The 16,830-nt window shown below is 42.6% G+C and overlaps 1 long non-coding RNA gene across 1 annotated transcript; it reads right to left on the bottom strand.

The window, feature by feature from the left end:
- Window positions 1–3,757: 3,757 nt before the first annotated feature.
- On the bottom strand, window positions 3,758–16,801 carry LOC133050969 (uncharacterized). Its single transcript, XR_009691742.1, has 3 exons — window positions 16,586–16,801; window positions 7,639–7,696; window positions 3,758–4,156 (listed from the first exon to the last, which is right to left on the bottom strand). It is a non-coding gene; the product is annotated as an uncharacterized LOC133050969 (long non-coding RNA).
- Between the last annotated feature and the right edge of the window lie 29 nt (window positions 16,802–16,830).

The raw sequence follows: 16,830 nt of genomic DNA, 5'->3' as shown, positions 1-16,830 counted from the left end.
GAGTCATCTCTCAGTCTCTGATGATAAGAATGTTCGTCTCTTCCTGGTACAGGGAGGGTACCTTTCTCAATGAAAAATTTACAACTCGCTTTCAGGTGTGTATGGGGGATGTCAGAGAGCCCTTCCTGTTATCTGCTATTTAATAAGTGTCCTCAGCTCAAAAATAATCAATAATTAATCATCAAAGCAGGATATTTTAACACGGCATGTTCTGAATGCCTTCACTTGGTTCCTCCTTCCAAGGAGCTTAAAGTCTAGATGAGTAAGACATGTAAATGTTGCTTATACCTGTTCTTCTAGTTGACATACACACACAAACAAGAAGCAACTTATAAACAGGATCATTAATGGAAAAGAAAAAATGGAAAACTGGTCAAATGCCACAGTCAATTAAAATACTTAGCAAAGATGGAACGCTCACAAATTGGGTGATAGGAAATGGAGTAGGGGAAGAAGAAGGGGAAGTCCTTAAGCTATATTTATTGAGTGAGTAGGTTTTGGGGAAGGAGACAAATTGTCATTATGTAGAAGGCAGGAGTCTCTTTGAGATAAAGTAGTTCTCAAAGTGTAGGCCTGGGATCAGCAGCATGCGCACCACATGAGAATTTACAAGAAGCACAAATTCTTGGGCCTCGCCCCAGATCTACTATATCAGAAACTGGGGGTGGAACCCAGAAATTCATGTTTAAACAAGCTCTTTAGGTGATTCTAATGGCTTGAGAACCACTGAGAAAGGAATACTGGAGAATGATTAATGCAAAATTCAGGATAGTAGTTATCTCATAGGTAGAGAGACCATCATGTGACAGGGAAGGGATACATGGAGGCAGTAGGAAGTGACAGAGGCTTCTATTATTAATGTTTTTATTTTTTCCTTAAATATATTGGAGGGGAGGAAAAATAAATCTTTTCCTTCTACTCTTCCAGGTTCTTGACTGGGTCTCTGTAACAAAAGACACGTTAACAGAAGAAAAGCATATAAATTTATCTAGTGTAAGTTTTATGTGACATGGGAGCCTTCACAAATAAGTGAAGGCCTGAAGAAGCAGTCAGGTTTGTCTGTTTTTGTGCTCGGTTTGATGAAGAGTGGGAAGTCATGGTGAAATGGGATAGGACAAATGGGATATGAGCTCAGTAAACTGGGGAAACTTAGGTGTGTTCAATAATATTCCTTTTGGGGGTCCCTCCATCTTGGAGGCAAGCATGATCTTTTCCGTTGGGTGGAGGGAGGGCACTTCACGCATGAGGGTCTTGTGACCTGCTTCTAGGGAAGGTCAGAGAGTCCTTCCTGCATCTATTTTCTTGGATTTCTTCAGCTTGAAATAGTCAATATGCTAAGGCAGTGTATTTGGGGATAGTGTGTACTGAACCCCACCAATAACACACATTTATGTATTTAGTATTGCACAGTAACATTAAGTTGACTGAAAAGTTCGTTCAAGGTTTCCCAAGGATGGCATGGAAAAATCCGAACGAACTTTTTGGACAACTCAATATTTTATTAACACAACACTAATCTGTGAGTGCTGAGGGGTTACAGAGTTAATAAACAGTTTATGAATCTAGGAAGATTGGACTCTGAAGGGAAAAAAATATGCAGACATGCTTTTGTAAATGCGTGATGTATGTACTCTAGATCAAATGAAATTGCCAAAGATGGACCAACATGGGTGAGATAATTCAGAGGATTCAAAGGACAGAAAACAAGATACCTGTTCTCTCTGGGGAATGTGTAGGATAAGGAAGAAGCTAAGCCATTTCACTCTACATTTCATAGAAACAACAAATGCATTCTGTGTGGACATTATGCTACTCATTAATAGGATGCAGAAATATATGTTGAAATATAGAATAATCTCTAAGATATAGTAAAATGGAAAAAGAAAGTGGCAGAGCAGGGAACAGAATGTTAAAAAAAAGGATGCTAGCTCTTGTATGTATAAAGTAGTACTTCCCAGGTGGCACGAGTGGTAAAGAACCCACCTGCCAATGAAGACAGATGCAAGAGACATCTGCAGGGTTTGATCCCTGGGTCAAGAAGATCCCTGGGAAGAAGGCACAGCAACCCACTTCAGTATTCTTGCCTGGAGAATCCCACGGACAGAGGAGCCTGGCAGGCTGCAGCCCATAGGGTCTCACAGAATCGGACACAACTGAAATGACTCAGCATGCAGGCAAGCATAAAGTACTTCTAGAATAAAACTCAAGAAGTAACAGTGATCATCTTTGGGGGCTGATGTACTTTCACTGGGTACCCTTCTGGATTTTATGAAAAATAAAAAAAAAAAATTTTTTTTTACCATATGTACTATTATATATTCAAAAAGATAAATTAAAAAAAACTAATAAAACAAATAAATCCACCAAAAAACCTTCTGCATTTTAAGGTATTAGGGCCTAGCCCATGAACTAGTCTGAATAAGCACTTCTTACTGAGTGAATGAAATTTCCCATACATTCACCATACCCTTCTTTTTCCCCCAATTATTTTTATTAGTTGGAGACTAATTACTTTACAATATTGTAGTGGTTTTTGCCATACACTGACATGAATCAGCCATGGATTTACATGTGTTCCCCATCCTGAACCCCTCTCCCACCTCCCTCCCCATCCCATCCCTCTGGGTCATCCCAATGCACCAGCCCCGAGCACTTCACCATACCCTTTTGCTACTCAAAGTGTGCTCCTCGGACCAGCAGCATTGGCAACACTTGGCACTTGTGAGGAGGCAGAATTTCAGCCCATCCCAGAGCCAGTGAATCAGAATATGCATGCATTTTAACAAAGACTCTGCTCCCCTCTCCACTGCAGCTCCACAGAGGATTCAAATTAAGGCACTGTGAAGTTTGAGAAACATTGCCTGAGGCATTATGTTAAGTGCTGTGCAGAATGCTGTCAAGGAGCTTCTAATCCAGTGGAAGATAAAGAAGAAAGTGGTAGAAAGCCCTGGATACCGTTAGAAAAGCTGTGCTTAAATTCAGAAGGGAGAAATTTCTTTTCGGTCAGGGTAAAAAAACTAGGGGAAAAAACTTTGGAGCTAGGCATTGAAGAATTCATAATAGGATTAAAAAAGACCAACAAACTCATTTGTAACCTTTAGAGGCTGCTTGGGAACCGAATTCATTATTCCGAAAACCGCTAAACAAAGGGAATGAACCAAGCATTTATTCTCTTTCCTGTAGGAAATGTACCTCTGGGCAAACAAATAGTTTTTCTTTACACAAGAATTTGAAGCTAATAAATGCAGAAGGATTAACAGAATTATAATATCACCATTTTGCAAAACTTAATAAAATAATGGGTCTAGGCTAGCGTCAGTGACTGCTAAAACCATCAGGTGAAACACTGGCAGGGAACTTGAGAAGGCTGGATCAGGCTGACAACCTGTGGACTCATGGGTCTATCCAAATACTACAAGAAAGATGAGGAGACCTGATTCAAGAGAAGAGACAGATCACCATCTATGAAGTATTCTTGCCAACAGTCAACTTCAAATCAAATTAAAACTCTAGCATCCATTGTAGCTCTACCTACCAGTCTGCAGGGAGAAAAAAAGTATAGAAGAAGCTGGTAAAGGATTCCAGGGAGAGGAAATCAACAAAATCTCTTGGAATTTCCCATGTTTCTTCAAGGAAAACATTATAGGAAAGGGACTTTCCCTGTACAACAATGTAAATCAGCTTTATATCCCCTCCCTTGTGAGGCTCCCTCCCACACACACCCCTTCCCACCAGGAGGTCATCACAGAGCACTGAGTTGAGCTGCTGTGATACACAGCAGCTTCCCACTGGCTATCTATTTTACATATGGCAGTGTAAATATGTCAGTGGTACTCTCTTAATTCATCGCACCCTCTCCTTCCCCAACTGTGTCCACAAATCAATCCTCTACGTCTGTGTCTCTATCTCTGTCCTGCAAACAGGTTCATTAGTATTTTTTAAAAGTGTACTTTTGGAGCAAGGAGGAGGACCATGGAGGATTCCGCCAGTGGTCAGAGCATAAATGCAGAACTGGTAGTGCAGGACACTGGATTGGGGTTGTTGTAATACAGTGTAGGTGCTGAAGGCTGGAAATGCAGGTTGGGTCAGATGATGGAGGGCTGTGAATACAAGGCTGAGAAATTTCCACTTCATTCCGGGATCAGTGAAGAGATTCCTGCAACAAACAGCCACAATTGCAACAACAGCCACTCTAATTTGGTTCTTATCACAAGCCAGGTTTCATGCCAAGTGTTTTGCATATATTATCTCAGTTGATCCACATAACAAAGCTATTAGGTTGGTATCATTATCCCCATCTTGCAAATGAAGAAACTGAATCTCAGAGAGATGAGTAATTTGTTTCAGCTCACACAGCCTAAACAGAGCCAGAATTAAATTGGCATGGACCTATGACGTTACTCTCACTTTAACTGGAGTTGAACAACATTCATTTGCTTCACAGACTGGGGTTCTAAATAAGATTTTCCCAGACAAAATGCTTCCTTTCATAAAAAATGTTTAGAAATCACTGGTGAGTATGATGGGCAGCTGCCGGAGGCATTTAAGGCTTATAACCTGGTGATTAGAACGCATGCTTTAAAATCAGTCAGACCTGGTTTCAAGGGCTTCCCAGGTGGCACAGCGGTAAAGAATCCACCTGCCAATGCAGGAGACACAAGAGATGCGAATTCCATGCTTGGGTCAGGAAGATCCCCTGGAGTAGGAAATGGCAACCCATTCCAGTATTCTTGCCTGGAAAGTTCCATAAACAGAGAAGCCTGGTGGTCTATAGTCCATGCCGTAGTGGAGTCAGACACAACTGAGTGATTGAGCACACACACACACACTTCACGAACCATGTGACCTCTGAGTGGCCACCTGCTGGGGCCTCAGTCTCATCATCCGTAAAGTGAGAATAATACCAGTACTTCACAGGAGTTAAGAAACACTCAATAAATATTAGCCTAACATTCATATTAACAAAGGGTAGCTGTTATCATTATGCTCTGTAACGCCAGTCAGCTCATGACCCAGACACAGTTAGAGAGCTAGCATTCACAACAGCACACATTTGCTCTTTCCTAACAGTTGAGGAAACTGCTGCTCAGAGAGGTGATGTGACTTTCCCAAAGGCACCCAGAGAGGAAGCAGCAAAGCCACACTTTGAACCCAGGTTCTGTTAGATTCCCTTCCTGGTGGCTCAGATGGTAAAGAATCTGCCTGCAATGGAGGAGACGGGGGTTCAATTCCTGTGTTGGGAAGATCTCCAGGAGAAGGAAATAGCAACCCACTTCAGTATTCCTGCCTAGAGAATTTCACAGACAAAGGAGCCTGGAGGGCTATAGTCCACAGGGTTGCAAAGAGTCGGATGTGACTGAGCAACTAACACTTTCTGTTAGACTCCAAAGCCTTAGAGCTTTTAATGATTTTAATTTCCTGTCAATGAGACACAAAGAGAGCACCTACCGCATGTAAGATATTGTGTTAGTACTTTACGTTCATGATCTTATTTAATTCTTGCAATTCAATGAAGTGGGTACTATGATCGAGTCTGCTTTATACACAGGAAAATAAAACTCAAAGGGGTAAATCATGGCTGGGTTTAACTTGCTGTCAGTGAAGTTTCTCGTCAGACTCCTGAATGATGAAACCAGGACTGAAGTACAAAGTTGTGGATGCATCCCGTGCACGCCAGCAACTGCTGTCCTAGTATACACGAGAAATGTGCACCTCTAGGCAAAGAGGCGGGTATCCGGATTCTCACAGCAGCAATGCTCATGATAGCTCAACAGTGGAAATCACCGAAATGTCCATCAACAAGAGAACAGATGCATAAAGTACAGTGTGTTCATCTGGTCGAACGGTAGGTATGCAGGAGTGAAAATGAGATAGAAATACATAAATCAACCAGGCTGAGGCTAAACAGTTGTTAACTGAAAAATGCAAGGTGCTCAATAATATATTTTATTTACCCTTATACCTCCAAAAGACTATCTTTTCTTTTTTTAAATAATTTTATTTATTTAGGCTGTGCTGGGTCTTCACTGCTGAGCGGGTTTCCCTCTAGTTGCAGTGAGCGGCGGCTCCTCCCTACTTGCAGGGCACGGGTTTCTCATGGCTTCTCTTACTGTGGGGCACAGGCTCTAGGGCGTGTAGACTTCAGTAGTTGTGGTTCCCGGGCTCTTGAGCACAGGCTCCATAGCTGTGGTGCATGGGCTTGGCTGTTCTGCAGCATGTGGAATCTTCCTGAACCAGGGATCGAACCTGTGTATCCTGCATTGGCAGGCAGATTCTTTACCACTGAGCCACCAGGGAAGCCACTAAATATTATCTTTTTAACATGTGGCACTAGTCACATTTCAAAAGATCAGGAACTACATGTGGGTAGGGGCTACCATTCTGGCCAGTGCAGATCTAGAAGATAATAAACTTATACAACAGCTATAATTTGAAAAATTTTTTATTGTTATTACTACACTAATTTTCAAAATGCCAGACATCCTCACATTCAAATGCAAATCCAAAACATACTGCTAGATCAAATTTGTTATAGTATTACCTTTGCTATTTCTCTTCTAGGATCTTGGCCATGGTCTTATGTTATGTTATTTGAAAATCAAAAGGAACCCAACTGACTTTTTTTTTTTTTTTCCCAATTGACTTTATGAGGCTGAATCACAGTCCATGGGGCTAGTCTATAAATAATCAATCAGGAGTAAATGTACATTTAGAGATGAATTCAAGAAGAAACAGACTTTCTTGAGGTGAACTTTCAAAATAGAGAAGAAAAAAGATATTAGGCAATCCAAGTGACACTGTGCACAAGCCCTGGTATCCTTGTCTTTTGAAGTAAAATGCTGACGCAAGAGTTAATGTTTGGGAAAAGTGAAGATGTAGAAACAAAGAACAGTTGTTGGGCTAGGGAACTGGTAATAATTTAGACTGTAACTCTGCCACATAACAGAATTACCAACTCCCAGTTCCCTGAAAGATACAGATAAAGGCCTGACACAAAATCCTAAATTGTTTTTACAGGAAGCAGACTCCCTCCAGATGAAAACGGCTGACCACAAGACCACAGACCCTAGACTGGTTGAAACCAGAAGGTTGATGATGCTTGAAACTTCACCTTAATGTCAACCAATGAGCTCAAGCAGTCCATGAGCTGATCACGCCCTGCTCCCTGAACACTAGAAAACTCCTTAACACCCCCTCCGGGGTGGGTCACATGGTCTTCAGGGCTTTAGCCCTCTGTGGCCCCCTTTGCCTGGCAAAGCAATAAAAGCTACTTTTTTCTACTTCATCTAAAATTCTGTCTCTGCATTTCTACTTGGCACTGGTGAGCAGAGGCTGAGTTTCAGCAACACAAACAAGGGACCATTGATTGAGGATACTTTATTGTCTAAAAAAATCCGGAACATGTTCTAATCATAAAAACTATCACTGTGTACATCTTGCGTGAGGAGGGGTAATACAAATAAGTAAAGAAACTAATTCAGAAGGGAAAAATCAAAGTATAAAGCCTTTTGTTAAATAAATATTGACAAGAAAAAGAAAAATGCAAGTTGCAAAATAGTACCTGTAGTGTGAAACCATTAATATAAAGCCTAAAAACATGCAAAGCAATATTATATGTTTATGGGTACATCTACTTACGGTGAAAGTGCCAATACTGGTGGGAAGGATTTTCACTCACTTGAGGATTCTGTTACCTCTGGGAATAGAAGAAAATAGGATCAAGAAATGTCCAATCAGGCTTCAACTCTGTCTATAATGTTTTAGATATTAAAACAAGACTGAAGCAAGTAGGTCAAAAGGTTAAGATGGATGAAGCTGAGGGACATGTACATCAGGCTTTGTTAGTACAGTTTCTCATATTTTTATGTATGTTTGGGACATTTCATAATAAAATATTATAAAACAACAATAAAGACACATTAATTTCAATCTGCCAAAGCCATTCAGCCATGAAGGAGTTCTATGGCTGACCCCATACTCCTCAAACCATCTCCTAAATACAGTGGTTTTACATACTGGTTTCCTTCATTACAACCCCCTACAACAATGGCACTGTGGGAGGCAGTCCAAGAACTTTGACAGATGAAATATCTTCAGATGCTTCTGAGACGTGAACACGCCACCCTTGACAACATGCCACCCTTGACAACTATCCTCCTATTAAGACTCCCACTGCAATTCCTGACACCCAACAGATAAACCTATGACAACATTCCTGGGTGCTCCTCCCCAAAACCAACGACAATCCAAACAAACAAAAAGCCCCCAGTCCTCTCCCACTAACAAACCCCTCCAATTCCTCATATGAACCCGAGTCTCCCAGACTGGCGCCTGGAGTAGTGTTCCTCAGTGCCCCCTACTGCAGTTGACCACTATCACGTCTGCCCTCCTACCAGACCCTGCATCATCATGGATACACAGTCACCTCCCAGGAGCCCTGTAAGCTCCTTCTCTTATGTTAAACCAGATCATGTCATCTTTCCAATTTTGACTCTTCAATGATTTCCCATTACTTTCAGGATAAACCCTATGGACTTTACAAGGGGCCTCATCTCCTACCTCCCTGATTTCCCTTCTCACTCTGATCCAGCCACCCAGCCCCTCTGGAGCTCCTCCGGACTGGCCTAACTGCTCCCTCTACCACATGACTCATTCCCTACTTCCCTTGCTCCCTCACTTCATTCAACTTTCTTGAGATAACACCTCTCTGTGAGACCTTTCCAGTCTGATCACTTCACTTAGAGAGTCACATGCCCTTTTGATCTTTCAATTCTGCTACATATTTTGTTATAGCATTTATCACTACCAGAAACATCTCTATTAATTTTTATAATCTTTATAATACTCACTGCACTCTCCAATACAGCTATCCACTGTCCACATGTGATTATGGAGCCCTTGAAATGTGACTAGTCCTGAGATATGGGGCAATGTAAAACACATACATTGAATTTTAAAGATATTACAAAAAAGAAAAAAGAATATAAATATTTCACTAATATTTTGACTTTATATGTTGGAATATTTTTGATATCTTTGGTTACAGAAAATAAATTACTATTTATTTCACTTGTCTTACTTTTTCAAAGTCTGGCTATTGGAAACTTTTAAATTACATATGTGGCTCATATTCTATTTCTTAGATAAAGCTAGAAGAAGGTCAGTCCCATGAAGATAGGAACTCTTTTGCTTCCCATTGTATCCCTCGCACAAAGTGCCTGGCACAGAGAAAATACTCAATAAACACTTGTGAATTGAATGAAGGACCAGTCTCCTTGTCCATGCCTAAGCTTTCATCTGATTATGCACAATCAAGCCTCCTTCTGAGTCTGCCAAACGATTACTTCTCTTCACACATTCCTTCTGAGAACTCCCTCTCCAAGGCCCCACACCATCCTGGCCCTACTGTAAAGGCCTCAACACCTCCCACAGCATGAACCTCCCTAAATACTATTCTTTCACTCTCTCTCTAACAGGTGAGGAAACCCACCTTAATAATCCCCAGTGCCGGGACTTCCCTCGTGGTCCAGTGGTTACAATTCCATGCTCCCAATGCAAGGGGCCCAGGTTCAATCCCTGGTCAGGGAACTAGACTCTACATGTCACAACTAAGACTTTGCATGACACAACTAAATATTGTGCATGCTGCAACTAAAAATCCCATGTGCCATGATGAAGACTGAAGAGCCAGAGTGTGGCAACTAAGACTTGGCACAGCCCAAAAAAAAAAAAAGTCCCCCAGTGCCTCTCATGTGATTCTCTGCATTCCTTAAAAAATGTGTTGTCATGGGTCACTGTGATCATCTCAACCAGAAACCTCCCTCCCCCCTCAGCTCAGACCCCACCATGACAAACCTTTCTTCCTACACATAACACTCCTCATCATACTCTTTCCTAGTGTAGCATTAGGAAACGTCCATCTAGAGTTGGTGACCTGATGAAAAGATCCCTCAAGACTTTCGATTATGACAGATCCCCCTTATGCTCGGGATAATCTTCCTCATTAATTCCTAACAGAACATCTGGGGCTCCTCCCCTATGGAAGCAGGAGCCAGGAAAATGAACTTTTGACTCCTTAAATTACCTCCAAATCAGATTATTCAGAGTTACAGAGACAGGCTGACTAGATTAAGAAACCAAGGTCTATTCACCATACAACTTAAAAATAGTGTCCCATTACCAGGCCACCTTGTTATTTCTCATAAATCAAATCGTCTGCCTGTTCAGGATGTATTTTCGTATTGTATAGTTCATTCAATGTAAATCTTTATGACATGGCACAATTTTGGAAACACATTTTACTTTGGCTTTGATTCATTTTTCAATACACCCCGGAGGAGGGCTTCCCAGGTGGCGCTAGTGGTAAAGAATCTGCCTGCCAGTGCAGGAGATGCAAGAGACAGGAGTTTGATCCCAGGTCCGGAAGATCCCCTGGGGAAGGGAATGGCTACCCACTCAAATATTCTTGCCTGGAAAATTCCTCAGACAGAAGAGCCTGGTGGGCTACAGTCCACGGGGTCTCAAAGAGTTGGACACGACTGAGTACCAGTGCTCACCAACCAATCATACCCCAGAGAAACCTCCCAAGATCTCTCCTGATCTGAGAGAAGCCCAGTCCAGCTCCTTCCCTGCAAAGAACCTGCCCAGGAATAAACCCTCCTCCCCTCCGGGCCCAAATTTACCGTTCTTACTATTCCCAGTGGAAAAGTCAATGTCCAGTTCTGACTTGGCTTCGAACACCAATGCTAACTCCTCTTCTGGCTGCCCCAGCTCCACGGCCAGGGCAGGATGCCAAGCGTCAAGAAAAGGACACCTCAGCCCCAACTGTTGCGCATGGCATTTCCCTTCCCGTCTCATGTACTTCCGGTGGAAGCTACCCTGCGCATGCTCCTTGACTCTGGCACGCCTTCCTCTGCTCTTTCCAGCCCACTTCCGGTTAAGACCCTGCTGCTGACCACTTACCACACCTGTTTCTGACTTTTAGGCTTCTGACTGCATCCCCATTTCTCACTTGAAGGGCATTGGCACACTGAGAGAGGTACGGAAAAGGATGGGAAAGCTGAGACATAGTCTGAGGGACACTGAGGCCCAGTTCTGAAGTGTGAACTTTCGAATCCCCAGATTTTGAGGCAAGAGCTGGGGTCTTCAGAACCCAGAAGGCAGAATGGAAGGATGGAAAAGGAGTACCAAAAATAAATAAATAAATAAATAAAGCCATAATATTTCTCTGTTTTAAAAACAATAACATGCTGAGGTAATATATTTTGAACATGTTGAGTTAAATAAAATATATTGTTAATGTTAATTTCATTTTTTTTTTTTGACTTCTTATAATGTGGCTATTAACAATTAAAAATGGCTTACATTGTATTTCTGTCGCACAGTGCTGGAGTTAATAGAAGGAAACATTGCAAAACTTTTAGCCCAGCGACTGACAAACCATAAATGTCTGATAAATTTTCTTAAGGGCTTCCCTGGTGGCTCAGATAGTAAAGAATCTGCCTGAAATGCAGGAGACCTGGATTTAATTCCTAGGTAGGGAAGATCCCCTGGAGAAGGAAATGGCAACCCACTCCAGTATTCTTGCCTGGAGAATTCTATGGTGGGATACAGTCCATGGGGTCTCTAGGAGTTGGACACAACTGAGTGACTAACAAGTTCTCTAAACACACTTTTAAACATATTGCTTCCCTGTGAAAAGTTTTCTCTTAGTTATTGAGTATGTAACCATGAAGAAATAGAACTGCCCTGGAGTGCTCAGCTCTAACTGGGGAGACACTCAATAGGTAAGTGAACACAGGAAGAAGACAGTTTCAGGTGATGGTAAATACACACTGGAAAAGAAACAAAATGGATCAGTGGAACAGCAGGAATTGGCAGTGTCTCTTTAATTAAGGTGTCAGGGAGTCTCTTTGAGCTGGTAGCGTCTGAGCTGAGACCAGAATGATTTACAAAGGAGCTGGCCATAAAGGCCTGGGGGCAGGAGTTCCAGGCAGATGGAACAGACTCTGTAAAAACCTTGAAGTAAGAATGAGGGTTCTATAGTTAAGGAACAAAAATAAGCTCTTGTGCTCAGGAAAAAGTAGAAAATGAGCCTGCACAGTGGAGGTGTGGTGGCTGGCAGGTCACAAGGGCCCCAAAGGCTGTGATCATTGAAGTGTGACAGGGAACTTTTGTGGCCACCTCCACCCAGTTCTTGCAGAGAATCAAGCCCTGACACTCTAAGGCATCCATTGCGTGTTGTGAATTAGGTCATTTCCTATTGTATTAACAAAAGAATGGTATCAGGCAATATCATCCTTTGGAAAACTGAGAAAACACTCACTCATACCATTCTCTGCAGGGCTTAATTTCTCCTCTAAGATCCTGAGAAAGGATGCATGAGAAGATATTTAGCAACAGCACTTTGACTGCAGTGTAGAGAGTGGATGGGATGGGACTTGAGGCAGAAATGGAAGCCTGGCGATCAGTGAGCAATCTTTTGCAGTGGCTCAGATGGGAGATGGAGGTAACTTCCACTGGTGCTGCAGTAGCTGGTTAGTGAGAAGTGAGTACGTATTTTGGAAGCTGGAACCAACTGGAACCAATGGACTAGACATGGAGAAAAAGGAGAGACTGGAAGGAGTCAAGGATAACTACTGAGTTTTTGGTTTGAGCAACTGGGTGGATGCCAGTGCCAAGTATGATGATTTGGATTCTAGTTCCAATTCTGCTGGGTGGTTCTGGGCAAGTAAGTGACTTATTCTCTGCTGAGCCTCAGTTTTCCCATATGTAAAATGGGGGTTGCCATGGAGATTTGATGAGATCTTGAACTGAAAGCACAGGTCTGGCCTACGGTAAGCACTTAAACTCCTGTTATTATCATCATGATCATTATTGCTCAACCAGCACTCCGAAGCAGGTAAAAGCAGGCTCTGAAACCAGTCAGACATGAGCAGAGTCCCTGCATTGCTATGCACCATTTGCAAGATCAATCCATATCTCCAAACTTCAGGTTCTTCATCTGTAAGAGGGTTTAACAATAATATCCTCCCTCCAGACACAGCTGTGAGGAGTCGGTGAGTTTTGAATATGAAGTGCTTAGCATGGGATATAGTACATAGCAACTGCTCAGTAAATGAGGCCTAAATGCTAGAGTAATTTGACTTTTCTTCTCTGTGTGTGTTTGGGGAGCACACATGTGCTCATTGGGAAAATGCAAACAGTACAGAATTATGTAAAGTAGCAGATGAAAGCTGACCCTTCCCCAACTCCCTAAGGAACCACTGCTGGTTGTTGCATAGCCTTTCCTGATTTCAGATTTTTGTGCCTGTGTGCAGAAATGTTCTGCTCTTCTTTGAGAGGCAGGATAAAACTTGATGGCTGAGAGTTCAGGCTCCAGAGTCACACAGACCTGGGTTCTAGTCCTACCTCTGCCACTTTGCTATGAGATATTGGGCAAGTGATTTATCAGTCAATCTAAAATCCAGTTTCCCTTTTTGTAAGAAGAAAAGCCATCGCAGTACTGACATTGTGGTTTGGGAAGGAGTTGCTAAAGAGTGAGTGCAGAGGAATTAGCACTGTGACTGCTAGGCCACAGTATGTATCAAGGTCTTGGGACACTTAGCTCCTACTGTTATATATACTTATTTTATTAATAACATAATGGATGATACTGTTTTCTTTATGCTTTTGGAGAGCTTTAATTCCTATATTTTTTAATGCCCTTTTGCAATTGTCTCTTCCTTCCTTCCTTTCTTCTTCACTTTAGAAAGTTTTAATTTCCCGAGACTTCTCTGGTGGTCCAGTGGCTAAGACTCCGCGCTCCCAATGAAAGGGCCGCAGGTTTTGATCCCTGCTCAGGGAATTAGATCCCACATGCTGAAACTAAGAGTTTGTATGCCACACTCAGTACAGCCAAATAAATATTATAATAAAACATTTTTTTAAAAAAGAAAGTTTTAATTTCCCTTCTTTAAATCGAGGTAAAATTGGTATATACCATTATATAAATTTCCAGTGTATACTATTATAATTTGACTTCTGTATACACAGCAAAGTGATCACCACCAAAGGTCTAGTTACCATCTATCATTGTGCAATTGATCCACATCTGTTTTTGTAGTTTAGTAAGATGTGTTAAGCCTCTGGACACTGGTTCGATCTCTGGTCTGAGAAGATCCCACATGCCGGGGAAACAGCTCAGTCCATGCACCACAACAATTGAGCTTATGCTGTAGACCCCGGGAACTGCAACCATTGAGCGTATGCTCCACAACTGCTGAAGCCCATGCCCTAAGAGCCCATGCTCTGCAACAAGAGAAGCCACCACGATGAGAAGCCCGAGCACCGCAACTAGAGAATAGCCCCTGCGCATCGCAACGCAGCGAGAGAAGAGCCGGTGCAGCCAAAATAAATAAATATAAAATAATTTTTTTAAAAAGATGTCTTGAGCCTTTTGTCACGCCACAACTCACCAAGATTTGATGCGGTGTTAAGGAGGTGGACCCCTTGTTAACTCCTCATCCCTAAGTTTCTGCTTCTGAGAGATTCCTGGCTGCATGTGAGTAACAGAGGCCAGGACTGCAGCACGCCAGGCTCTCCTGTCCTCTGCTATCTTTGCCCAGGTTTTGGAGGCAGGTAGTAACCTTGTCTACCCAGGAGGTGGCAGGCAGAGTCCAAGAGAAGACAGCAAGTAGCACAAGGAAAGTGTGAGACCTCATAGCCTTTTATCTCTCTGACCTGTGTCTTTGGAACTTGTCTGAAGTTGCATCTTGTCTCCCTTAAGGGGGCCATGGCTTCTACTTTCACTTTTCCCTAGGGAGCCTCAGGCAGCATTCAGACTGTCTAGAGGCTAAGCCAGTCTTAGATCCCAAGATAGTGACGTCATGTTTTATAGAATTGGCTGTCTAGGGTATTTTATAACTGGCTTTATCATTGTAATATGGTTTTTCTTTTCATCTCCTTTCACTCCCACCACCTTTCTTTCTTTCTTTCTTTTTTTATAGAGTCTACTGGTAGATGGTTATTCTCTTCCCACCACTCTCCCACCATATACATACTGCTTTTACATTCTGGGACTTTTTCTCTATCCTTTGAGCATCTAACTCCCCACTCCCACCCAGTACCAATCTTTTCTCTATGCTCTACTAATTCCAATAGTCCCACTTTTCTCCTTTCTCTGCTCCAGCCATGTCACAAAACTCAAACATTTTGTTTGCTCAAAGGCCCTTGGGTTATTTACCCACATCTGTACCTGTTTTCCTCTTTGTGAAACAGCTTGTTTTGGATTCTTGAGAACTATTTCCTTGGGAAGTGCCAAGCCTTAAGAGTCTTATTTGCAAACAAAATGGCAGGAGGGGCCAGACCAATGACAGCAACATGGGGTAAAAGATCAAGAACAAGGTTGGTGATTTCTTTGGCACAGGGTAGTTCTCGGCAAGAGTCACAACTGTATTAGGGCCAATAATAATTTGCTTCTTATCTGGTCCATGGACTGGTGTCGGGATCAAATGAGGTAAGATTCTGAAAGCACTCTGTAACATGTAAAGCACCTTATAACCTGTCACATATCCTTAGTCTGCAAAATCACCCACCCCGTGACAAGAAGAACACACGATAAAAAGTCAAGAGACCTGGAGGCTCTGCGACCACCATGTTGAGAGTGAGTAGCAAGTTTCCTTCTCCAGCAAATTGATTCGGTCATTTGTTGAACACCCACCTGTGTCAAGAATGGTTCTGGATGCTGGGGATGTGCAGGTGAACAAAACAAGTTATCCTGGAACCCATAATCAAGAGGGGAAGACAGGCAACAAACAAGTAAACAAACAAATAACAATAATAAAAAGAAATACTTGCTGATGGTAGATTGAATACCCATGTTTCCATCGATTCCTTCCTGAGATCACACCATAGTGACAATAAAGAGATCTTTTTGAAAGGCACTAGACTTAGGAGAACAGGGAGAAGAAAGGAAGGTGCAACGCTGCCAGAATTTTGGAAGCTGGAAAGCAGATGAATGACAGTGTGCTCAGTCATGTCCAACTCTTTGCGACCCCAGGGACTGTAGCCCACCAGGTTCCTCTGCCCATTGAGTTTTCCAGGCAAGAATACTGGAGTGAGTTGCCATTTCCTCCTCCAGGGAATCTTCCTAACTCAGGGACTGAAACTGAGTCTCTTGTGTCTCCTGCATTGGCAGGCTGATTCTTTACCACTAATGCCACCCGTAACTGGTAACTGATTTGTCAGACCTATGAAAAGTTGAATCCCAAACCAGCAGTGGGAAAAGCCAAGACTCAACCAAGCTTCTACTGCTGAGCCCATGGAAAGCTCACGAACTGGTGGGAAGAGGTGCCTCTGGGGGTGAAGAGCAAGCTAACATAAGGAAGCTCGGCTGAAAGTTTATTTGAAAAGAACCCCCAGATCTCTTCCCCAGTTTTTTGATGCAAGGCAGTTGCCCCCCACACAGGGAAAGACTGGAGTTTTATTCTCTGGAGAGGAGAGCACAGAGAGTCTTTGGAATGTGGGGCATCAGAGACAGTAGGAAGAGGGAGCAACATGAAGTACATCATAGATTAAAGGAATGGTACATATTGAGACTGCTCACCTGTCTTTCCATTTGAATCCTACATTTCTGGCAATCCGACTTTCACCTTCCAGGCAGGAGATTAGAAGAATCTTTCCTGGAAAATTTGATCAGCCCAAGAAGAAATTGACATCAGAAGTTCCCTAACTAAATGACCCAGCTGAATCACCCTCCAGTGAAGCCTGACTCATGTGTTCACCGCTTCCACTCATTACCTAGTACCTACGGAAGGCAGCCTCCAAGACAGCCCCAGTGATCCCACCTCC

This window comes from Dama dama, chromosome 4, assembly GCF_033118175.1.
Source record: "Dama dama isolate Ldn47 chromosome 4, ASM3311817v1, whole genome shotgun sequence".
In the NCBI taxonomy this organism is placed as follows: Eukaryota; Metazoa; Chordata; class Mammalia; order Artiodactyla; family Cervidae; genus Dama; species Dama dama.
This window is presented reverse-complemented; position numbering and strand designations above follow the sequence as displayed.